Source organism: Podarcis liolepis (genome assembly GCF_965112155.1).
Source record: "Podarcis liolepis genome assembly, chromosome: 6".
NCBI lineage: Eukaryota > Metazoa > Chordata > Lepidosauria > Squamata > Lacertidae > Podarcis > Podarcis liolepis.
The window spans coordinates 11,989,829-12,016,661 of record NC_139559.1 but is presented as its reverse complement, the minus strand read 5'-3'; the positions used below and the strand labels follow the sequence as shown (position 1 = coordinate 12,016,661).

General features: G+C 43.7%; 1 protein-coding gene and 1 long non-coding RNA gene across 8 annotated transcripts in view; both read left to right on the top strand.

Annotated features, from left to right (window-relative positions):
• Positions 1–26,833, top strand: part of CDH4 (cadherin 4) — an 806,167-nt gene that overhangs the window by 277,314 nt on the left and 502,020 nt on the right. The gene's annotated exons all lie outside the window — the stretch shown is intronic.
• Positions 1,991–25,990, top strand: LOC310708911. The gene is made up of 2 exons (XR_014527203.1): positions 1,991–2,329; positions 25,613–25,990. It is a non-coding gene; the product is annotated as an uncharacterized lncRNA (long non-coding RNA).

Here is a 26,833-nt window from a genome sequence, read left to right as displayed (position 1 = left end):
AAGATGTGTGCTGACAAAATAGCCTATTTTGCAGGCAGAATGTTTATTGCTGCTTTGTCTTCTTATCACACCCCCTTTTCTTGTCCAAAGCCACTTTCTTGATAATGTAGTCTGTGATCATCTATGACTGCTATTTATTTCTGCATTTGGGCTCTGCTGCTCTTCCAGAAGATTAGAATGGTTTATGTACAGTTCTTAGATGGCCTCTCACACTTAGGTGCCAATGCAGAGCTTCACCATAGGAGTAATGCTGCATCATAAACCTTTACTCCAGGGGTGGCTAACCCTTTTTATGGCCAGAGGGCATCTGGAAGGGCAGCAAGCAAGCAGTTTATATGGCCAGTTACCTCCCTGCCTCTCACTTTGGCCACATTCACGCCATATATTTAAAGCACTATGATACTACTTTAAACAGTCCCCCAAAGAATTCTGGGAGCTGTAGTCTGTTAAGGATGCTGAGAGTTGCTAGGAGACCTCCTGTTCACCTCACAGACGTAGCATGCCTTCTCCCAAAGAATTATGGGAGCTGTAGTTTGTTAAGGGTGCTACAATTCCTAGAATTCTGTGTGAAGAGGGATTTTTTTTGTAAAAAAAGAGAGCAGTTTTTATAAAGATTTTCTGGTGTTATAAGACAAACAAATAAACAGAGGAAAGTACATATAGCGTCTCCACTTTCAATCATACAGTGGTACCTCAGGTTAAGTACTTAATTCGTTCCAGAGGTCCATTCTTAAACTGAAACTGTGCTTAACCTGAAGCACCATGGGGCCTCTGGCTGCTGCTGCGCCGCCGCTGCATGATTTCTGTTCTCATCCTGAAGCAAAGTTCTTAACCCGAGGTAATATTTCTGGGTTAGCGGAGTCTGTAACCTGAAGTGTATGTAACCTGAAGCGTTTGTAACCTGAGGTACCACTGTAGAGACTTTTTCACAGTTTGTTTATATTTGCTATGAGACACTATTGTGATTGTTAAACCATGCTGAGTGTTGTATCTATGCAAGGGGAATAGGGCAGAGGACATTCCTCTGTCTGAAGGAGTCCTCTTTTGGAAGAGCAGTTTGGCCCCAAGTAGGATTTAAAGATAAAGGACCGTAAAGAGTGAATGAGGAGGGGCCTTGACATTGACCACCCACCTGGGCAACAAACTTGCATGTATACACACTCCACAGTCAAGAATGATACTACTTCACATGCAAATAGAAGCACATTTCTCAGCATTGGAAGCACATGAAGCATGGAAACACACCAACGGGGGCCAGCATGGCATTGTAGGAGAAGGCCATAGGTCAGTGTCAGAACACATGTTTCACATGCAAAGGCTCCTGGACTCAATCTCTGGTATTTCCAGGTTGGGCAGGAAATATTCTCTGAGTGAGTGGGGCTGAGAGCCAGTGTGGTGTAGTGGTTAAGAGCGGTAGTCTCGTAATCTGGGGAACCGGGTTCGCGTCTCCGCTCCTCCACATGCAGCTGCTGGGTGACCTTGGGCTAGTCACACTTCTCTGAAGTCTCTCAGCCCCACTCACCTCACAGAGTGTTTGTTGTGGGGGAGGAAGGGAAAGGAGAATGTTAGCCACTTTGAGACTCCTTAAAGGGAGTGAAAGGCGGGATATCAAATCCAAACAACTCCTCTTCTTTTCTCCTTCTTCTTCTTCTTCTTCTTCTTCTTCTTCTTCTTCTTCTTCTTCTTCTTCTTCTTCTTGAAACCCTGGTGAGCCTCTGTCAGTGAGTGCCAAAAATACTGAGACAGATGGACCAATAGCCTGAATAAGGTGGTTTTGCTACATTCCTATAGCTTTTGCATGACTTGCGGCAAAAATATCAACCACTACTCAGCACTGCTCTTACCACTGAGTCAGGGGAGAGGAGGCACCCTGTGTTAATTTCCACTTTTGAAAGGGTAGTATGGTAAAGCAAGGTTTTCTGTTTCTATTTCACCATCATCTCATAAATTAGAAAGGGATCTGCCCATCGAGGAGGTGCAACACTTTGCAAGCACCGGTGACCACTCTGCAAGCCTGGAAATCTCTGTGCCTTTGCCAGTGTGGTTGGATTCCAAACTACGTAAGAAAAAAATGGATCACCTGATGTCACTGTGATGTCAGGTGACCGACAGGTGTGCAACCCTGCTGGCCCATTGAGCCTTGGTCCTGCCCCTGAATTGGAGGACATAACTATTAAGTCACCCTGATCTATCATCATAGTAACTACTTTGCATGTGTGGAGCTGCCCATCTTGCAATGACTTCCTCAGTTTCAGTGGAACAAGTGACTCCATGTCTGCACACTTATAAATGAAGCTGCCTGCATGAAAGGAAACTTTATGTGCACAGGGTATGTAAGACTTTGGAATGGGCTTAGTCTCTATGGGTGCTATAACAATACAGACTTCATTCTTTACTCTGCTTAGGGACTTAGAGAGCCAGCTTGGTGTAGTGGTTAAGAGCGGTGGACTCGTAATCTGGTGAACCAGGTTCGCTTCCCCGCTCCTCCACATGCAGCTGCTGGGTGACCTTGGGCTAGTCACACTTCTCCGAAGTCTCCCAGCCTCACTCACCTCACAGAGTGTTTGTTGTGGGGGAGGAAGTGAAAGGAGATTGTTAGCTGCTATGAGACTCCTTAAGGGGAGTGAAAGGTGGGATATCAAGTCCAAACTACTACTACTACTACTACTTCTTCTTCTTCTTCTTCTTCTTCTTCTTCTTCTTCTTCTTCTTCTTCTTCTTCTTCTCCCCCCCCCCAGAACTATTCATGTATACTGCTGCTTCCATTGCATCCAGTGTATTATCCATTTTTTTGTACAAGGCTCCCGTTCTCACCATCACTTCTATTGCTTTCCCGTTTCCTTATGATGATGGCACTCAGCAACAAAGCTGTTAGCATCTCTACTTTCTTGTAAGGAATATTCCATACATGCATAATTTCTGTCTCTTTCCATTAACTTACTGTGTAGGCAGCTTGGGCGCTTAGAACAATTTCCTTGTTTTTCAGGTGGAGAAACAGGGTGAGTTTTCGCCTTTCATCTGGCATAACCTAACAAAGTAGATATTGTGCTTCTTATGTCAAGTGTTATGTGGTCTGTGTTTTTGCAACTTGTGCTATCACAGGGAATTATATTCTCTCTCTCTCCCTTCTCGGCTTCCCATAGGAATATGAGAAGCATATGAGAGCAGGGGCTATTAGGTTTCCAGCTTTATTTTCTCCCACATTACACGAGTTTGCATCCAATCAGAACATTAGCCTGTTCAGCTATAGGAAAGTGTGCGATAGCATTCATTCTCTTAGAAATGATAACCTGTTTTATTTAGTGCTGTGAACTGTAATCATTCTGTTTGTACTTTCAGTTGGAAATATTGTGTCAGACAGGCAGACGGATAGACATACAGCATGTTTACGTTCCACACTGCAGGTGATAGAGGTGGATTTGCGTGGTGCCAACAAAACAAAGCCAAAAGAAATAGTAGTAATGAGTGGATTAGACATATCATTAAGATTGCTGTTAATTTTGAAAGGTATGACTAATATTGGGGAGGTGGAAGAGCATCTGAAACAACTCAATGCAGAGATTGTCATATGCAAAAGACTCCTGTATGAGCTGAGCGTGCCATTTAGAAGTTTGATGAAGATAAGCATTGAGATGCAGAGTTTGGGGCGCAAGAGGTAGAAGAAAAGAATCATAAAATCATAGAGTTCGAAGGTACCCTGGGGATCATATAGTCCATCCCCTTGTAATTCAGGAATATGCCACTGTCCCATGTGGGGATTAAACCTGTGACTTTGGTATTATCAGTACCACACTCTAACCAACTGAGCTATCCGGTTGTCCACTCATTAAGGAGTAAGTGCAGTCTTGCCTTTTCAGCATGGGGGTTCTGGTTCACATATTCATATACTAGAGCAAAAAAATGATGCAGATCATTGGCTTGGGCAAGAGGCAATAAATCCTACAAGCTAAAAATTCCCACATTGGCAAACGTCAAAACAGAAATCGTGGATGGTGATAACAGGCCCCAAGAGTGATTTAGTACATTACTGGGGACATGCTATCGTTCACCTGATCAAAATGCTCAGGGAGTCCTTGAGATGGAGAATGAGAGGGAATGTTATAGCCATAGGTGACTTTAACTAACCTCTCATAGACAGGATGAATGTATGCTCCAACAAAGTATCTGAAGAAGTGTGCATGCACACGGAAACTTATACCCAGAACAAACTTAGTTGGTCTTTAAGGTGCTACTGGACAATTTTTATTTTATTTTTTATTTCAACTGCGTCAGACCAAGACGGCTACTTACCTGAATCCAACAAAGAGGTAAAGTTTCTAGAAGCTGTAAATGCACTGTGCTCTGGAACATTTTGCCGTGCAACTAACCAAAGTGGTGGCAACCCAGATTTCATCTTGAGTGGTGTGCAAAACCTGGTGTGAGATGGAAGTGCTCCTGAACTGATTGGGAACAGTGACCATTGTGCTATCAAATTCAGTATATATGTAAATGGACAATTGCCAAGAAAACCCAACAGTCACATTTGACTTCTACAAAGATCCCAAAAGTGAGGGACTGATAAAAAAGGCAGTTAAAGGGGAAAGTCAAGAGGGTCAAAGCTCTGGAAAAAATGCTTTCCATCCTCTGTGTTTGTTGATATATATTTTTACCTTCTGGAATGTGTCCTTGAACTCTGATAAATGCTTCACGCTAGCTTGACTGGAGGATAGATTGGGAGGGGTGCTAATCTGTTTAGAAGCTAGCCTAGTTTATCACTGTAAAATTCACAAGTCTTCTTCTGACTATATTGCCCATGGTCCTGTCCACCACTGGATTGTATGCCCTGGAAGGTTGTCCAGGAGAGAAGGTGGCCACAGAAGTGTGGGGAGAGACTTTTCCTCACCCATGGCATAGACATGTTATCCGGTCACACTAGGCAAATGCAGGAAACCCCCAGACTGCGGATGTAGGCTGAAACCAGATTTCATCCCAGCTGTCTCCTATCCCAAGGACTCTTCTTTAGTTTAGGGACTCTCCCTTAGTTTAGGGGAAAGACAAGTAAGAAACAAGGCAAGTAGGAGACAGGACAATAGAAAAATGTGGACAATTATGCATGGTATGGAGAGAAAAGTTTTTCTTGCTCTGTCATAACATAAGAACTCAGGGCCATTCAATGAAACTGAATGTTGGGCGATTCAGGACAGACAGAAGGAAGTATTTATTAACACAGTGCATAGTTAAACTATCAGATTTTCTCCCACGAAATGTAATGCTTGTCACCAACCCGGATGGCTTTAAAAGTAAATGGGAAGAATTTATACATGCATATATACATACATACATACCCCGTCCATCTGGCTGGGTTTCCCCAGTCACTCTGGGCAGCTCCCAACAGAATATTAAAAACATGATAAAACATTAAAAACTTCCCTAAGCAGGGCTGCCTTCAGATGTCTTCTAAAAGTCAGATAGATGTTTATTTCCTTGACATCTGATGGGAGGGCGTTCCACAGGACAGGCGCCACTACCGAAAAGGCCCTCTGCCTGGTTCCCTGTAACCTCATGTCTCACATTGAGGGAACTGCCAGAAGGCCCTTGGCACTGGACCTCAGTGTCTGGGCTGAAAGATGGGGGTGGAGATGCTCCTTCCGGTATACAGGACTGAGGCCATTTAGGGCTTTAAAGGTCAGCACCAACACATTGAATTGTGTTCGGAAATGTACTGGGAGCCAATGTAGGTCTATCAATGACTTTTAGGCTATCAATGACTTTTAGCTTATGATGGCTGTGTTCTACCTCCACTGTCAGAGCCAGCAATGCTTCTGAATACCCAGAGCCAGTGTGGTGTAGTGGTTAAGAGTGGTTGACTCGTAATTTGGGGAACCGGGTTCACGTCCCCACTCCTCCACATGCAGCTGCTGGGTGACCTTGGGCCAGTTACACTTCTTTGAAGTCTCTCAGCCCCACTCACCTCACAGAGTGTTTGTTGTGGGGGAGGAAGGGAAAGGAGATTGTTAGCCGCTTTGAGACTCCTTAAAGGGAGTGAAAGGCGGGATATCAAATCCAAACTCTTCTTCTTCTTCTTCTTCCATTGCTAGAAGCCACAATTGGGGAGAACACTGTGGCTTCTGGCACTCTCATGTTCGAATCCTGCTTGTGGGTTTCCCTCAGGCATCTGGTTGGTCATTGTGAGAACAGGATCCTAGATTGATGGGCCTGATCCAGGGAGTCCTTACATTCTCATGTTCTCTAGACTATTTCTGCTAGTGGTGGAGGTTCCCTCCCTGGTGCAGCTCCTCCGAGTGATGCAAGTGGCCTTTAGATTATTATTTCTTTGAAGACGGAGAAATAATCTGCGCTGCCAATAGCTAAGTCAGCAACCTTAATGGCTTTGGCAGCACCCCATTAGTAGCAGAATTAAGTGGCTTCCAAACGATGGCGTTGACATTTGGCTGCGCAGTTAGAGTAATAAACAAGCAAGCTATTCGGTTAAAAGCTTCCTTCCTTTCCCCACCGCCACGGGCCCCGGCTGTCCCTTGGCCCTTTACATCTTTGGCTTTTTGTGCAGGGAGGTACATCAAGGGGTCTGTCAGGGAAGAAAGCGAAAGTTGGCAGGGGAGAACATTTGACCCTTTCAAGTTGCTGTACAAAGTGGCTCGTTAATGGTAATGTACTCAGGTAGCTTCAAAGTTTAAAGGCAGAACAGGGAGAGTGGGGGTGACTGTCAATCCACAGGAAGTATCAAGAGAGAACCTGGAAGGTTTGGAAACAGCAACCCTGCACTGCTATTGATTTCTTTTATGTTTGCTGTAATTATGTTAATCTTTCGTGTTAATGTGGATTTGCTGAAGTAACTACACAGGCTTTCTGCTGAGGTGCAGTAACTAATATGCAACACCTGTATTCTGCTAGAAAAGTAGTCCTGAATTGTTTCTTTCAGAAAATGGAATTGTTGTTAGGAACGGAAAGATTTCTACTGAGATTTGGAATTGATGAATGAGATAGGTGCAGATTCAAATGCAAGTGGTCCAGGTCACTACCTCACAGGCAAATAGGCCGATCAAAACTTAGGGTTGTATTCAGTGCTAGCAACATTCAGAGTAGACCTATGCAGACTAATGGGTGTGACCAATTTAGGTCCATCAATTTCAGTGGGTCTGGGTAGAATTTAGCTACCAGTGTGGTGTAGTGGTTAAGAGCGGTAGTCACGTAATCTGGGAAACCGGGTTCGCGTCTCCGCTCCTCCACATGCAGCTGCTGGGTGACCTTGGGCCAGTCACACTTCTTTGAAGTCTCTCAGCCCCACTCACCTCACAGAGTGTTTGCTGTGGAGAAGGAAGGGAAAGGAGAATGTTAGCCACTTTGAGACTCCTTAAAGGGAGTGAAAGGCGGGATATCAAATCCAAACTCCTCTTCTTCAGTGGGTCTGGGTAGAATTTAGCTGGCTGCAACTTACACAGGGCAATGCTCATTGTTGCAACATCCACACAGCTCATGGTCTCCCTGCAAAAGAATATTGGCAACTCTAGTTTGTTAAGAGTGCTGGGAAGGGCAACCCTCTAAGGGTGTGAAGGATACTTTGGTAGAAGTAATGTGCTTGTGTGGTGTGGATGTGACTCATGACTACTCAGAAGTAAGCCCAATTGAATTCACTGCCGTTTACGCCACAGTAAGTGAAGTAAGGCTTACAGCCTTAGTTTTCCAGCAGGTTTCATACCTCCTGATCATTTTAACACCGTCCTAGCCTTTTCTTCCCAAGAAAAATACATTTAGAAATATGAATTTGAAGTAAAATACGTTGATAGATTGGAGAGAAAATGGGAAAATTCACAGTGAAATATGAATTTTCATGGATTTTCAAAATCTTAATGTGGAAATGTGATTTTTACAATATATATTTATTGCACTTATATGGTAATTTTGGTCCACATAGTTCAGGTAGTGTACACAGTTATCCCTCCTCCTCATTTAGTCTCCACAACAACCCTGTGAGGTAGGGAAGGTTGAGAAACTTTGACTGGCCCAAGGCCACTCAGCAAGTCCTAGTGCAGCATGGTTTTAGTCTCTGCAACAGACTTTTGAGTGGATGCACAAGAAAATGAGACAGACAAGAAGTAAACCGATTCCCTCACTCCTAGTTTGTATACACTGCTGGTTATATTATTTGTAGGCAATCAAGTTTGAGCTAATTAATCATTTGCCCTTTAACTGACTGATTAAGCAATTGATTAAATTTAAATATATTTGCCTATTGGCAAGATCTCCATATGGGCGTGTGAGTGTCGTTCCACACTTTTTTGTGACATTCTTGCTTGCCATAGTGTCACAGTTCAAACTGGTCAGTAAATCGCATCGTTCAAAGCTGGAGTTAACTCTTTATCAGTGAAACCCTCTTTTTAAAATATTATAATATTTATAGCTGAAATCCTGTGTAGCGCTTCCTTTCACAGCCACCTGACCTGGGTATGCTAACAGAGGTGAAATGTCTTTTGGTTGCTAAACCTATTTTTTTTCAATTAACCATAACTCGGTTTTGGTGTGGGAGAAGAAAAAGTTAATTCCATCAGCATTGCTTTCCTCCCTTAATTTCACAGCACTAATGTGTTACCCTCCTGACACCGTGAGCACAGCAGTGTTCCTCGTTTCATTTAATTTAAGCAATAGAAATAAATCCAGGAAAATAGAGTGCAGCACATCTGTGATTTGTTGGTGCTAACACAAACAGCTTAGACATATATACTAAATAATTGCAAGCGGGATGACTTATTCTTAGCTATAGAGCAAAATTGCATTTAACACAAAATACATGTTTTGATCTCTTTATCTTCTCAAAATACTTTGATTATAAGAGCGTTCTGAAACATAAATTGGCATTTGGTAAACCTAATTTCAGCTAGATCTTTTTTGAAGGCAGGGTGTGATCTCTCCCACCAGCCCCCAATCCAGTCACATATATATAACGGCTCTAACTTGGAAAGCTTGTGGGGTGGTGTGTTGTTTTTTCCCCCCTTATCAACTGCTTAAATATAAAGTTCATGGGTGGTATTCATGGAATAGAATAATAGAAGTATAGAATTAGAAGGGACCCTAAGAGTCATCCAGTCCAACCCTCTGATGTGCAGGAATAATACCTAAAAATCCCCTGACAGATGATGATGATGAATTGAATTTATTTATATACCACCCTATACTTGGAGGTCTCAGGGCGGTTCACAGAATAAAATCAAAACACAAAACCACAAAATACATAATCAAAATAAAAATAGCAAACCAATACCCCCCCAAAAGGAACCTGCAGCCTTTGCCCCAGATGTTGTAAGACTACCACTCTAACCATTCCCCCGCCATTGACCATTAGCAGTTGGAGCTGATGGGTGCTGAAGTCACCTACATCTGGAGCAGCAGTCAGCAAACTTTTTCAGCAGGGGGCCAGTCCACTGTCCCTCAGACCTTGGGGGGGGCGGACTATGTGGGGTTTTTTTTGTTGTTTTTTTGTTGTTTTTTTGAGGGGAAGAATGAATTCCTATGCCCCACAAATAACCCAGAGGTGCATTTTAAATAAAAGGACACATTCTACTCATGTAAAAACACTCTGATTCCCGGACCGTCCGCAGGCCGGATTTAGAAGGTGATTGGGGCGGATCCGGCCCCCGGGCCTTAGTTTGCCTACACATGATCTGGAGGGTTGTAGTCCGCTCCCCGCTCCCTCCCTGGCTTGCAATAGGACCCAAAATCAAAACCTTAGAGCATTTCACATTTACGTCATAATCAACTCACAAAACAGCAAGTGAATAACTTGGGTTCATTAATTTCGCTGGGGCTACACTGATTAGGACTTGGCTGAATACAGCCCATCCTAGTCAAGAGATTTAATCGCCAAACCCAGCATCATGAGAAAGTTGTTCCTTTTGTTTATTAATTTATATACTTCTCAATGCCAAAAGTAGGGTTTTAAGCTGTTCACAAAGTATCAAAGCATGCAGCACAGACATCGGAATGTAAACACAAAATACATTTTTGTGGCCAAAATACAAGCTAAAAAACATTCACATTAAAATAGAAGCATTCATAACTGAAGTATGTTGACATCACTGTTATGCAGATGGAAAATCCCCTCTACAAATGGTGTTGTCTGGTGTTGCCTCTGGCCAATTGATTGTATGATTATTTGATCATGATTCTTTTTGGAATGTTAATGCTTTGCCTTCTTTAAATGTGTCTTTTTGATATTTCTGGTACTTGTGATATCGTCATGTATCTAGCCATGCGTTTCTGTTTATTTGTATTGCTTCTCATATTTGCCTGAATGTTCTCAATAAAAGTTATAAATATGAAAACTGTAATTAAATACACAATCACTTATTTGCAAATTAAAAATTCAGTAACAAACTGAAACAAAATGCAGAAATATCTTTCTAGCTAGCTTTAGTAGAAATTCTGAAAAAAATATGTTAGCCACATATTATCAAGGCACTCCTGTCTCGTAATTAGCTGTGAAAATGGCCAGATTTGTAGGTTTCTGTGTGGATACAGCAAAAATAGACACCGTGTGAATAATACTTTTCATGATTTTTTAATAACAAAACACAGATATATTTTTTTCTTGGTCAGAAAATTCTGCCTATTTCTTTATTTTTTAAAAAATAAAATCATAATCATAATCATAAATCCATAGGAGAAGTGAAAATTCAGTATTGAGAAACACCGGGTTCCAGGACAGGGTTTCATATTTTTTGGATGAACAAAGTTGAAATTAAAGGGAAAGGACGTGTTTATATGGTACTGGCAGTCTTAGAGAAGCATGAAAAGTTAATAGGGAAGAATCTATTTCTGCACTGGTGTTCCTGCTACTTCTTGTAAGCTGTTTCTGAAAACCTAAAGAAAAGAGAGGGGGAAAGGATTTTTCTTTTTCTCCCCACAGCTATTCTTATGATACTCTTTGATGTAACAGATAAAAGCAAATGGCTGTGCTTTAAGTTAAATTTATGTACATACTTGATGTGCACCTAATGCATCAGGTGTAGCATGTTAATGAAATGCAAATGTATTGACATTAAACAATAATTATTAAGCTTCTTTAATCAGTTTAATGACTTATGGAAAGGAAACTTACATTAGTGGATGAGGGTGGGTTTTTCTTGTTTTGTTTTTTGCTGGCTGGAAGAAAACAGCTTCACATCACCTAAATGATTTTAGCCTAGTGAATTCAAAGTTTGATTAATTTCCTGCACTCACAAACTGATAAATCTGAAAGGAAGCTAGAATGAGTATGTGCATATTCAGTCCTTCTTGATTTTGGAAAAAGGACCAAGTACAAGATATGTGAATATGATCTCAGCTGAGGAGAGAAGGCTATATCTACAGAGTTAATAAGCTGCTTTAAAAGGCATTCGTTCCCATTAGATAATCTAGAAGCAGTAATTTTATATGGGAGCTAAAGATTTCTGATAATTTTTTTGTCTCTTCATCAACCTACACAGCCCAGGAATCTTGCCAGTAAAGTGATATGAAACCTTTATAAATGTGTAGCTTAACTGTATTCCAAACACTTTTGAGCAATGAGGTCAATATTTATTTTACGCTTAGACAGGAGTGAACATTTTCATCTTATTAAATCGTATTGCATATTTAATATGCAAAAGCCATTTCTGAAAATGCTGCGACTCTGGGCTTTATTCAGTTACACGAACCCAAGTTAGTTATGACCATTATTTCCATTGTGCCCACTCTGAGTAAAAAGAACACTAAGATGGAGCGTTGCAGCCAATGTTACATCACATTCTGGTGTGGCAAAGGAACAGAAATCACGCCTCACTGATAGGAACTGGCTCAACTAGCAATGGCAGGAGTCATCAAGGGCAGTGCATATACTTTCGAGTTATGTCCATAAATGCAGTTTCTCCTGTGGTGAATGGTTGCCATTCACTCCTATGGAAAAGAGTAAAATGTTGCACTTGAAGATAGTGTCATAGTGAGATCAAAATGTGCCCACAGTCAATGACAATGGTTGGTTCAGCCATCAGTGGTGGGGACCCTGAAGGATTAGCTCAGAATTAGATCATGAGACTCTTAATTTCAGCGTTGTGGGTTTGAGCCCCATTTTGGATGAACGATTCCTGCATTGCAGAGGATTGGACCTGATCATCCTTGTGGTCCCTTCCAACTCTACAATTCTGTAATTCTGTGATTCCACAGAGACAGGTATCGCATATCACAAAAATGCAGTCTTTATAGCAGAGAGGCCTCCCATCTACATGCTCTCGTCTGACTGTAAGGACAAGACATTTTGATAATTCTTTCCTAAATACAACCCAGGATATTTTCCCCTTCCCATCTCCTATGCTGTGCCAACTAGAAACAAAATTTGTTTTTAAAGGGTGCGGTAGTGTGATGGCTTGTTAAAGTGGTCAGGAAAGGGGGTGGGGAACAAAGATATGTACAGTGAAGAAAATTACACTTGTCACCAGCTGGATCAATATGTTCATCAAGCTGTAATCAAGGGTATACACCACTACTTAGAAAGTATAATTGGTTCAGCGCAAACCGGCATTTGAATGTACGCTACGCTTTAAACTGTTTGACTCTATTAACATTTAAATACCCTATTGTGTGCTCTGCTGTTTCTTCCTTTTATTATGCAACTGAATTCTCTGTCGTTTGCAATGATTAATTTCTTTTTTAAAAACGCTCACAATGAAGAGAGTTAGGAATTCCTTGTGTTCAATAATTACTCAGCAGCCTACCTTATTATTTCGCATAAACGATTGGGTCTCATGTTATCCAATATCGGGTCAATCATTTGTAATAATCATGAAATATACAATAAAGTTTCCCACTCCTTTCCTCCACACCAAGGACTACAAAAGCTTCCATTGCACAGGCAAGGTCGCCATTAATTTTTGGAGTACCAAAACAATTGATAGCTGCGGTACTTAGCATGTTCTAGGTAAGATTTTGTATTTTCTTCTGTACTAAGGTCACACTTGCACCATAACCTCCAAACCACTTTATGCAACTTTAACAGACATGGCTTTCCCCCAAAGCATCCTGGGAACTGCAGTTTGTTAAGCATGTTGGGAATTGTAGCTTTGTGACAAGCAAGCTACAGTTTTCAGGTTTGTTTGGGGAAAGTCATGACTATTAAAGTGGTATAAGAGAGCTTTAAATGTATGTTGTATGTGTGACCCAAGTATTAAGTTTCTATGCATATGTTCCTTGGTGTGATGGCCTGGGATTCGGACTCAGAGGCTGAACCTGAGGAATCCCAGCCTGCACAGGAGTCTCCGCCTCCAGAACCAGCTGAGCCGGGGCTGGGGCCCCAGTCCTAGGCTGCGGGAGCAACATTGCTGGTAACCTGTTCCTGCCTGCACCCTGTCCTGCTCTTCTGCCAGAGTTCTTGACCTCACCTGACTCCCTGCCTTGGACCCAGCTTCAGCTTTGACAGACAGCCTCCATACCGCACCCTCGACCTCAGACTGGACTCGGACCTCGCTGCACATTTAACCCTCAGGACCAGCACAGTTAGATGCCAAGCTAGCATGTCAGGAGGGAGGCTTCTAGCTTAGGTCCCTGATGTGCTAGCTTTCCATGGGCTGCCATGAAATTCACAATGAAATCCACCAGTCACAGTCTTTCAGCCTAACTTACATCACAGGGTTAATGTGGGGATTAAAGGATGAGGGACAGAAGCGTGTAGACCACCTAGAGATTCTTGGAGGAATGGTGGGATGTAAAAGTGATAAATAAAGAAATATAATAAGTATTCAGGTTCTGCCCTTCTGATCACCCCCCATAAGCTGGAGAGAGATATTCTGAAGTGGGAAGTCTCTACTAATCATGTAGGCTCAATCGTAGATCAATGGTAGAAGATCTACTCTGCATGCAGAAGGTCCCAGGTTGGATCTCTGGCACCTCCAGATAGGGCTGGGAATATTTCCTGTCTGAAACCCTGCAGAACCACTGCCAGCCAGGGTGGAAAATACTGAGTGAGATGGAGCAAAGGCACCTTCCTGTATTCTGTTTTCCAGAAGGAAATCTGAAGGACAGTTGCAAACATGGCCAAGGGCATGGTGAGGTAGAGCTCATGTGCCTTGCCCCAGTGTCTCCTGCTGCATGTTTGCTTAATATAAAATACCACTGGCTTGCTTCCTTGTAATAATCCTGGTCTGGAAACGCTCTACAGTTATTTCTGCAGATTTAGCTAACCATCATTAGCCCTGTTTAATTAAAGATTTTAAAAGAAGGGGGAATGCACAGGTTTGGGGGGAGCTGCAAAAAGCATGCCGCTAATTTACACTTTTAAATAAAAGTTTCAAATAATATAGCTAATGACAAAGCACACCTCGCTAATGGTCCTAGGCTAGTGAGAGAATTACAGTGTCTTTCTATATGCAGAAGCCTTTATTATAGGAATACTGCATTACCGTGCTGGTAATTAGTATTATCACAGTCAGTTCCCATAGAATTAATAATATCTTGCTGCTCAATTTAAAGTCTCACCCTGGGTCATTTGCACCCCCAGCACTGAAGCAGCCGCAATGTCTATGGCTCTTAAGCTGTGGACTTTTTATATCAGAAGGATAGCATCTGATAACATTAGAAGCCTCAGTCTGCAATGGGCCAAATTCCACCTCCCATTCTCTTGGAACTCTCCCAAGTCCACACCCCTTACCCACATCCTCATCCAGACCACATCCAGACCTTCTTATCTTCAGCAAGGTGGTGGCCTCATGTGACTTCAAAAGCTGGCTGCTCTCCGGTTTTGGAGAGCCCTTGAGCAAGGTGCTCTCACTGTGCCCCAGTTCCTGAATGGGCTTACCTCATCCTCACTGATGCCCTCGCTGCCCATTCTCGTGCCCTCTCTTGCCTTAAATGCAGGATGCTGTTCCATGTCCTTACTCTTGTAACTGCTTATATGCGCAGAGAGGGCAGGTGGACAGGAAGTGACAGCACACAAGGAGGTGGAGCAGTGGTGCCAGGAGACTCTGGCTTTCTTGTTTGGTGAGAGTCCGATGCTCACAGGGGACACCCAGCAGTGTACCATCAAGAAGCTGAGCCAGAAATTCAAGGCGAGGACCCAACTCAAGAATCCATGTCAGGCTTCCTCAAACTCGGCCTTCCAGATGTTTTTGGCCTACAACTCCCATGATCCCTAGCTAGCAGGACCAGTGGTCAGGGATGATGGGAATTGTAGTCTCAAAACATCTGAAGGGCCGAGTTTGAGGAAGCCTGATCCATGTCATCCATAGAACCTTCAGGACCCTGGATAGCTCCCCCGGCTCCTGCTGTGGCAACTGTACATACTGACATCTCTGCAAGCATCACTGCAAGACTGCAGTCCCTGTAAATGTTGACCCAACCTGTAGTGTAGTGAACCCCAGAGGAGCAGATGGAGCAGTTAAATGGCCTTCACCTTATTTTGCGGTTTTTCTCTCCATAGGGAAGCAGAGATAGAGAGACCCCCTTCCTCTGAATCAGAGGAGAGCAGCAGGCTTGGTAGGTCAGACTTTGGGCATTTATTTACTCAAGGATATTCAGAGCTGCCTCTGCCTCCTTGGGTGTCTCCATTGCTCAGTGCATGGTCCATGGGTTGTGGGCCATGGCACTGCAAAGGTGTGAGTCTCATCAAATGGCCAGTGATGTCTACCTCTGACACCGACCTGGAGCAGCTGAGAGGCATTATTGTCATCTTGATATGTGTGTATGTTTGCGCACATGCATGTTTGCACATGCGTGCTCACCCAGAGAGAGGCATAAACCAAATATAAGTGCAACGCACAGATCCCAGAACATCCCTCTACTTAAAGCAGAAATTGGAACGGGGAGAGGGTTAAAGAGAGAGATTTCCCATTTCCTCCTCGTTTAAATATCTCTGACAATCGCCATACCCACAAGGCTGCCATGGTAGTTAATCCAGTCTGGCGGGGGATTAACTTCCAGAGTGTTTATAAAAAGATATAAGAAGCTTTCTCCCTTCACCCCCCACCCATCCGCATCCCGAAACAGCTTCCTTCAGTCATTTTTTGGCCTTCCTTGAATTTGTAGGCAAGTTAAGGGGACTTGTTGACATGGAATCCCTGCTTCCCTTACAGGTCTCTTCTGCCCAAGCCATCGAACAAAGCATGAATAGGCTTCTGTGCCCTGGCCAAATTCCGTATGAATAGGTTATTCTGGTCAGGAGCCAACATCCATAGATTTATGTTGTATGGGAAGGCTCAGGATTGTCTGGAGATGAATAAGGCTCCAAATCATTGTGTCTTGAATTGTAGGAGGTGACTGTACTACAGATATTAATCCTTAGTTTTAAGATTAGCTGTTGTCCTAAGGAAAACCAGGTCTGTGTTCTTCACAGATGGCAAATGTTTTCCTCTTCTCTCCACCCTCCAAGACTGAGTAGATATTATCCCTTGTGTGGCAGCGGGTGGGGTTAATTCCCACACATCCTCTGAACAAAATCGTTAGAAAGCTTCTACTAATTATTTTCTGCACTCCAGACTTTTTTTTAAAAAGTTGCTATTTGGTATATTTACTTATTCTCAATTTATTTGAGGAGGGGGCATCTTGATGGATTGCATTTGGCACTCATCTGAATATTGCACAAGCAGCTTAATATTGGAAGCTTTAAGCACCTTTGCAATCTATGATAAGAGATTTTAATACATTCTATGAGCTACTGGAGAAAATGAAAGGCAGGGGGAGGCATGCAAGGATAGTCAAGACATGTATCAATAATGCTTCACAAAGGGCTGGAAGCCTTTGCAGTTTGCTTTGACACATAGCGTTCATTTTCTAAGGGTCAAATGCAAATCTGTAGTGCAATAAACATCGTGTGTGTGTGTGTGTGTGTGTGTGGTGTGTTTGTGTGTGTGTGTTTGTCACATTAAAAGCAAACAAGTTTGGAATCCTTTTGTTGTAATGCAAAGTTTCATATTTCCTTTTGTAGAGCCACATTCTGTCTAATAGCAAATGATCAAACAGATTCCCTTATTGGCCACATGCAAAGCTGCAAGCTCAGAATATCAAAGCAGGCCTTGCAAACTGTAGCATTCTCGCTGACTCGGCCAAGGGAGAAGGCAGAATTAATAATTTCTATGTCTTCCTCCCGTTTCATTCAAGTGAATTGCATTGCTAGTACTGTTTCTGCAGAGTTCTCATCCTTTTTTTTTTTTTTGAAAAAAAGAGAAAGTAGCAGAGGCGTTTTGTGCCAGAGGCAAAAATCCATATGGTGCACACTCCTTCCCCCTGGTGGTCAAAATGTTGTGAAATACATCGAAGCTTTTTAGCAACATTATGTCACGCTCCAATGTGACCAAGAATGGAACTCAAGATGTGTGGTTAAAGGGACATGGCTGTGTAGATAGGTTCCACCATGACATTGAATGGCTGGGGCCATAGTGATGACCATGTTTCAAGTAGCACAGTTAGCCATGCAATTGAATGGTTCCCACTCATACCTGATGGGCAAAATAATCGTGCTGCTCTTGAGGACAATGCTGCAATGAGGGCAGAGTATGAGCTCCACCCTTAGCAGCAGAAGGTCTGTCTCTCACTGATAAGGATTCTGTAGGTCACATGACTTCAGAACCTACCCAGTGAGGCCCTTGATGCAAATAAGGTAGAAGTATGGACAGCGCCACTTCCATCTGGAGGTAGAGATCACACTCTTACCCCCCCCCCAAGCACAGAAACAAACTCCTTGCAAGTAGAAAAGTAGTATCACAAGTAGTGAGCTGTACCAGAAATGTTCAGCTTGATGTTTTTTGTTTTGTTTTGCTTTTTTCTGAAACATGCAAGGTTTCCTGCACACGTAAGGTAAAGCTAAAGGGACCCCTAACCATTAGGTCCAGTCGTGACCGACTCTGGGGTTGCGGCGCTCATCTCGCTTTATTGGCCGAGGGAGCCAGCATACAGCTTCCGGGTCATGTGGCCAGCATGACTAAGCCGCTTCTGGTGAACCAGAGCAGCGCACGGAAATACCGTTTACCTTCCCGCCGAAGTGGTACCTATTTATCTACTTGCACTTTGACGTGCTTTCGAACTGCTAGGTTGGCAGGAGCAGGGACTGAGCAACGGGAGCTCACCCCGTCATGGGGATTTGAACCGCCAACCTTCTGATCAGCAAGTCCTAGGCTCTGTGATTTAACCCACAGCACTACCCATGTCCCCTCCTGCACATGTATATCAGGTAAATTAAAGTTTGACTGCAAGTTAGGGAGATTCAATTAGATTGGGGGGGGGGGATTGGAGGAGGTCTGCAATGACAAAGTTTGACTCTGCCAGGTCTGTTCAAACAACTCCTTCTGCTATACTTGCAATGTTGTAACAGTATCTGCTATTGATTGAGCCCGGGGGGGGGGGATTGTGCCATATTTATGGGGAGTGCAAATCCCTATTAGGTGGAACAACTTCATGACTGCTGCTCAGGCATTGGGGGGTGGAGAGAAAGATAAGAGATACAGATACACCTTACCAAATAATCAATACTAATTTCCGAATCCAGATTAGAATAAGGCTATGTGTTCAAAGGTATTTAACATGCTGTAGAGATGACAACTCCATTCTCTTATGTCTCCCCTGTAGCAATGGGCTGTTAAGACAGATTATAGTTTAAAAGCATCATTATTAAAAGACAATGCGGATATTCATAGGTCTAGTCCTGATCCCCTTCTTGTTCCCTTTCAATAAAAGCAAGCTTAGAGCAGCTATTGAAGTCTCATGCCATGAACATTATTAGTTGTGATAATGGGACTTAATGGCACTACTTAAAATCGGAATGTGTGGCTCTCGCTTAATAAGTGTGATATAAATTAATTTGTAGAACGTCCTGTGGAGTCGGGTCAGTATGAATGAATGGATCATGATTGTCTTAGCTTCCTGCCGTAAGGGGCTTCCTTCTCCCCACCCAGGTGAAAGCCAAATGCCTTGAAAGCAGGTACAGCGAAATGGCCACCCCAAGTTTAGAAAGACTGTCTGTAGCTAGCTTACTATAGTTGACCCTCACTGAATGGGATCAGTAAGGTAAAGGGACCCCTGACCATTAGGTCCAGTCATGACCGACTCTGGGGTTGCAGTGCTCATCTCACTTTATTGGCCGAGGGAGCTGGCGTACAGCTTCCAGGTCATGTGGCCAGCATGACTAAGCCGCTTCTGGTGAACCAGAGCAGCGCACGGAAACGCTGTTTACCTTCCCGCCGAAGTGGTACCTATTTATCTACTTGCACTTTGATGTGCTTTCAAACTGCTAGGTTGGCAGGAGCAGGGACCCAGCAACGGGAGCTCACCCCATCGCAGAGATTCAAACCGCCGACCTTCTGACCAGCAAGTCAAAGGCCTGGAAACGACCTGGAAACGATGCCTTATGAGGAACGGCTAAGGGACCTGGGCATGTTTAGCCTGGAGAAGAGGAGGTTAAGGGGTGATATGATAGCCATGTTCAAATATATAAAAGGATGTCACATAGAGGAGGGAGAAAGGTTGTTTTCTGCTGCTCCAGAGAAGCGGACACGGAGCAATGGATCCAAACTACAAGAAAGAAGATTCCACCTAAACATTAGGAAGAACTTCCTGACAGTAAGAGCTGTTCGACAGTGGAATTTGCTGCCAAGGAGTGTGGTGGAGTCTCCTGCTTTGGAGGTCTTTAAGCAGAGGCTTGACAACCATATGTCAGGAGTGCTCTGATGGTGTTTCCTGCTTGGCACTCGATGGCCCTTGTGGTCTCTTCCAGCTCTATGATTCTATGATTCTAAGTCCTAGGCGCTGTGGTTTAACCCACAACGCCACCCCTGTCCCTTTAATGGGATCAGTACTGCTTCTTGATTTTCAGTGTCTCTGTGTGGGGATGGGGTGAAAGATTTGTGTGTGGACAGGGGAAAGTGAGGATCCAGAAGCGAGACTTTCTGCAAGGTTTAAAGGACTGCTGCTAGGTGTATTCATGATGCAAATTGTTCTCCAAAGAACAAGGCAATTATGTCACTTGTTTATGGAATGCATAATGGCTATTAGCATCCCACACTTTTTGGTGGAGCTATGAAATGGTTCATTTTGCATGCCTTTGGGTAGAGAGCTTTTACACTAGTGGCCAAAATTGTGGAAACCTTTTGGAAAAGGTGTATTTCTGAGGTTTGATGGCTCATAACACCACTTTTTTGGAGTAATACCATAAAATTAAATATCAACGGAAAGATAATTTAACTAAGAATGTAATGCAGTAACTTTCATGAAGGATTATTTATTACACCAGCAGTCATAAAGAAGAAAAGTGAAACACATAGGGGGGGGGGGAAATGAGATATACAAAAATTCTCACCATGTCAGTTAATACTTAGTTGAATAACCTTTAGCTTTAATTGCGGCCTTACAACACCTTCCCATGGAGTGAACCAAGTTTTTTTTTTTAGCTCTGCAGCTGTAATAATGTGAAACCAAGATTGAATTGTTGCCTCTATTAATTGGGTTTTATTTGTGTATTTGTGTTTGGACAATTTGCCCCTGCTTTTCAATCGGAGTCCACCAAGTGGCTTGCAACAATTACGAAATGGGCACACTATGAAGAGTGCTCTTTAAATAACTGGCATCTAGCATTGCTTTCCACAGGCAATCTGTTGTTCCTATCAGATGACCTTTTGGTGGGAGAGGGGTCAGCTCAGCAGGAGGAAAAACAAGTGGCTGCCAAGTCAGACCATTAGTCCATCTAGATCAGCATTGTCTACACTGACTGGCAGTAGCCTATTTCCCTTTCTCCCCTGGCATCTGTTAGCAGTGAGGGACATGGGTGGCACTGTGGTCTAAACCACTGAGCCTCTTGATCTTGCCGATCGGAAGGTCGGAGGTTCGAATCCCCACAATGGAGTGAGCTCCCATTGCTCTGTCCCAGCTCCTGCCAACCTAGCAGTTTGAAAGCACGCCAGTGGAAGTAGATACTGCTGCGATGGAAAGGTAAATGGTGTTTCTGTGCACTCTGGTTTCCGTCCCGTGTTCCGTTGTGCCAGAAGTGGTTTAGTCATGCTGGCCACATGACCCGGAAAGCTGTCTGTGGATGAATGCCGGCTCCCTCAGCCTGAAAGTGAGTTGAGCACCACAACCCCATAGTCGCCTTTGACTGGACTTAACCATCCATGGGTCCTTTACCTCAAGTTGTCTGTGAGGCAGTGTGGTATAGGAGTTAGAGTGTTGGACTAGGACATAGGAGACCATGGTTCAAACCCTCCCTTGTCAAGGAAGCTCACTGGGTGACCTTGAGCCAGTCACTGTGTCTACCTCACAGGGATGTTGTGAGGATAAAGCTGGGAGGGAGAGAACTGTGGCCATCATCCTGAGTCCCTTAGAGCCAAGGGATAATAATGAACTGGTCAGAAATATAAATCCTTCTCAGAAATGTGCTTAGGTTGCATGGGTGGGAGATACTTCACAAAATCGTATCCCTACATAGATGCTGCAGTGGATCTTTGCTCTAGCCTTAGTTTCAAGTGATCTTTTTTTTAAAGAAGAAGGAGGAGGAGGAGGGGGGGGTGGACCTGATCTTCAAAATAACAAGAATCGTTACATGGCTGTTGTGTTCAGTTTTGTTTTGAGCTAGACTGATGTTAATGTAGCCATTCATTTAGCAATAATGGTTTTGCTCAACTAATGGATCTCACGAGTCTGATTTCAGGAAGCGCCGTCGTCCATCTATCCTAAGCATCTAGGGATGCTTAGCCAAGACTTCTGTGTACTTACCGAGTATCCATGCCAGGCTCTGGAGGAAAATGAAATAATGGTCTTTAGCAATCTCTCTCTGACTATATATACCCCGCCTTTTTTACCAGGTGAAGTCAAGGCGGCTTATAAAGCACACCTTGATATATATATATATATATATGCCTAACCAACACGTACTTCATCCACAATGGACAAAGATACAAACAGATAGAAGGAGCACCTATGGGATCACCCCTCTCACCGGTCATCGCAAATCTGTACATGGAACACTTTGAAACCAATGCTTTAGACAAGTCAGAACACAAACCCAAACTTTGGCTCAGATATGTTGACGACACCTTTGTAATTTGGCCACACGGGAAAGAAAAACTAGATAGCTTCCTCACACATCTCAACAGCCTACACCCCAAAATACAATTCACTATGGAAATAGAAGCCAACAACCAGCTTCCCTTCCTTGACGTCCTAATCTACAAAAAACCTGATGGCTCCCTAGGACACACTATCTACCGGAAAAAAACACACACCAACCGCTACTTACATGCTCAATCACACCACCACCCTGCACAAATAAACTCCGTAGCCAAGACCCTCATCTCCAGAACCAAACGCCTGGCTGACAAAGACCACTTGACAACTGAGTTACAGAATCTCTCAAATGTGTTAATCGCCAATGGATACCAGCAAAACAGGGTTAAGAAGCTAATCCAAAAAGAAACACCCCCCAAAAACCAAGACACGGAAGAAAACAATGGCATGGCCCTCCTTCCTTATATCAAGGGCACTACAGATAAAATTAGCAAAATCCTCCATAAACACAATATCAAAACAGCCTTTTGCACCAACCAAAAAATAGCCAATATCCTCAGAAACCCCAAAGATAAAATCCAGTTGGAAAACCAAGGGGTCTATGAAATACCCTGCAAAGTCTGCCCAGCCACGTACATTGGACAAACAAACAGACGAATAAATGCACGTATCGCAGAACACAAGAATGCCGTCAAAAAAGAAGAAAAATCTTCCTCTCTTTTCCAACACATGAAAGAAACAGGACACGAAATTAATTTTGCAGATTCCAAATTGCTCTTTAACATGGAACATCACCACAAGAGAATAATCATGGAAGCCATCGAGATAGAGAAACACCCTCACAACATGAACAAGCGTGACGACACGTCCCGCCTGCCAGACATCTGGAAATTAGCCCTCCCCACAAAAACCGACACCAGATCCAGAGGCACACAGAACGCCACCACCAATCAACCACACCAGACCCAAACCCAGACCCTCTCCACAGATAAATTACAGACACCATCCAGTAACCAAACCATAGTGGCACCTCCGGATGCTGCACCCCCCTGCAATCCCTACACAGATCTGGCTGGCACAGGGCACAAAACCACAGCTCGCCCCTATACACGAAGCCAAGCCAAAGCACAACTAAGTGCAGTACAGCCATCTTCCCAGAAAAACTCTTCACAAATTCAAGAGGTCAAGACACGAAGGCTTTAGCAACTAATCCACACCTAATGACCCACCTAAGTGGTACTCAGAATATCACTCAAGAAATCACTCAAGATATCCCTCAAGTAATTAAGGAACAAAAGAAGAAAAGAACACTAGCCTGGGAACTTCCCCTCTGCCCAGAACTTTTGAGGCAATACACCACACCCCTCTACAGTATTTATAGGAACTCAAACACTGAGATCCCGCTCTGTTCCAGTAACAAGAAGCCGAAAGCACCAGCCTGAAGATGACGAGTGAGACCTCGTCGAAACGTCGCCTAGACACCCCAACTTTTACACGGGAAGACACCCGAGGACACCAAAACCTGCATTCCTGTACCCGTGAAAATCTACGAAAACATATATATAGCAAAACCTACATCCCGATGACCTACTTGTGAGCTTCGATGTTGTATCTCTCTTCACACAAGTGCCCATTAATGAAGCCTTGACAGCCATTCAAAACAAATACAATCCCCCCGAATACATCCTGGACCTGACCAACCACTGCCTAACCAACACGTACTTCATCCACAATGGACAAAGATACAAACAGATAGAAGGAGCACCTATGGGATCACCCCTCTCACCGGTCATCGCAAATCTGTACATGGAACACTTTGAAACCAATGCTTTAGACAAGTCAGAACACAAACCCAAACTTTGGCTCAGATATGTTGACGACACCTTTGTAATTTGGCCACACGGGAAAGAAAAACTAGATAGCTTCCTCACACATCTCAACAGCCTACACCCCAAAATACAATTCACTATGGAAATAGAAGCCAACAACCAGCTTCCCTTCCTTGACGTCCTAATCTACAAAAAACCTGATGGCTCCCTAGGACACACTATCTACCGGAAAAAAACACACACCAACCGCTACTTACATGCTCAATCACACCACCACCCTGCACAAATAAACTCCGTAGCCAAGACCCTCATCTCCAGAACCAAACGCCTGGCTGACAAAGACCACTTGACAACTGAGTTACAGAATCTCTCAAATGTGTTAATCGCCAATGGATACCAGCAAAACAGGGTTAAGAAGCTAATCCAAAAAGAAACACCCCCCAAAAACCAAGACACGGAAGAAAACAATGGCATGGCCCTCCTTCCTTATATCAAGGGCACTACAGATAAAATTAGCAAAATCCTCCATAAACACAATATCAAAACAGCCTTTTGCACCAACCAAAAAATAGCCAATATCCTCAGAAACCCCAAAGATAAAATCCAGTTGGAAAACCAAGGGGTCTATGAAATACCCTGCAAAGTCTGCCCAGCCACGTACATTGGACAAACAAACAGACGAATAAATGCACGTATCGCAGAACACAAGAATGCCGTCAAAAAAGAAGAAAAATCTTCCTCTCTTTTCCAACACATGAAAGAAACAGGACACGAAATTAATTTTGCAGATTCCAAATTGCTCTTTAACATGGAACATCACCACAAGAGAATAATCATGGAAGCCATCGAGATAGAGAAACACCCTCACAACATGAACAAGCGTGACGACACGTCCCGCCTGCCAGACATCTGGAAATTAGCCCTCCCCACAAAAACCGACACCAGATCCAGAGGCACACAGAACGCCACCACCAATCAACCACACCAGACCCAAACCCAGACCCTCTCCACAGATAAATTACAGACACCATCCAGTTACCAAACCATAGTGGCACCTCCGGATGCTGCACCCCCCTGCAATCCCTACACAGATCTGGCTGGCACAGGGCACAAAACCACAGCTCGCCCCTATACACGAAGCCAAGCCAAAGCACAACTAAGTGCAGTACAGCCATCTTCCCAGAAAAACTCTTCACAAATTCAAGATGTCAAGACACGAAGGCTTTAGCAACTAATCCACACCTAATGACCCACCTAAGTGGTACTCAGAATATCACTCAAGAAATCACTCAAGATATCCCTCAAGTAATTAAGGAACAAAAGAAGAAAAGAACACTAGCCTGGGAACTTCCCCTCTGCCCAGAACTTTTGAGGCAATACACCACACCCCTCTACAGTATTTATAGGAACTCAAACACTGAGATCCCGCTCTGTTCCAGTAACAAGAAGCCGAAAGCACCAGCCTGAAGATGACGAGTGAGACCTCGTCGAAACGTCGCCTAGACACCCCAACTTTTACACGGGAAGACACCCGAGGACACCAAAACCTGCATATATATATATATATATATATATATATATATATATATATATATAAAGATTTGATTTCAAACATAGCATAAAACACAACTACAAAGAGAACAGCCTTAAAGTAATTTCCAGTGAAATATTCACCCAAATGAATATTCACCCAAACTGCTTAGATTTTTAAGCCACTCGGCGATTATCTGTCAAGTAAGCAGTAAATGAATTTTGTAAAATAAAAGTGTGTAATGTTACAGCTTCTTCATCTTACTCAGCAGAGCAATCCTCAGGAGTTTGTTCTGATGCATCGCCCCCCCCCTCCCTAAGGGACTAAGAAGAGCCTCACAGGTGTAACTTGGAGAGGAAAATGATCCCTCTACCCCAGTCTGGAGATCCTGTCATGGACATCACACGACCTTTGTTTGCTTCAGCTTCCATTGGGACCATTGTTTAAAAAGCCCCCAAGAGTGTAAAAGCCCATCCAGTCCTGGCCAACCAAATGCATGTGAAAACCCATGAGCAGGACCTGAACACAACAGCCCCCTACCCTCCTGCAGCTTCCAGAAACTGGTGTTCAGAGCTATACCGACAGTGGATCAGTCTAGCAAGGATGCAAAGGATGCGGGAGAGCAATAAAGAGAGTGAAAACTGAAGTCTGAGAAATGCAGATAGTGGTGGTTGTTTTCACAAGGTTGCAGGAGGTAAAGGTGGCTTTTCTCGAATGATTGCCCTGACTTTAAAACACGCCGCTTCCCTTGCCCCTTCCTGCCCTCTAGTCTGTCCAAAATTCTCCCCTGAGTGACCTGGTGCCAACCACGGCCATGTAGCGGGGGGAAGGATCACAGGGCTATAAATTATAGATGAGCGCTCCAGACAATACAGACAATAACATTGCCAAGCGAGTCACCTGTCGGAAGCCCAGGTAGCGAAGCGGCGTCCCCGGAGCGGGCAAGTAACAGACAGCCTTCAGATTAGCTTTCTTGGCAGCCAGCTGACCTCGGCCTTCAGTACTAATATCTGATCAGTAACCATCTGTTGGGTAGGACTCGAACGACTAAGCACTTTTTCCTCTCTCCCTCCCTCCTTCCTCTCTACTGTCAGGGATGATCCAGAGAAACCCACCAGGGAAATAAAGCCATCAGCCGCTGATTGGAATGCTGATGGCGGTCATTTGGCAATGGCGCCGCAGGTTGTCCAAATCGCGTCTGCATTCCCTGGCCAACTTCTCCTTGGCGCCATTGGCTATGTTCACACCATACATTTGAAGCAAAATGACGCCACTTCAAACCGTCATGGCTTCCCCCAAGGAACCCTGTGTTATATAAGTCCTGAAGGAGAAAAGGCTCTCTGTTTATTATCTCCTCCAATTATATGCTGTTTTCTGTTCAGTTTTGCTCAGTAAAGTGTTGTCAGGATATCTTTTCTCTCTGGATTCCGCCTGTGGCTTTGCTAGTAATGTGGACCCTCTAGGAATAGCACGGGGAATGAAAATGAAA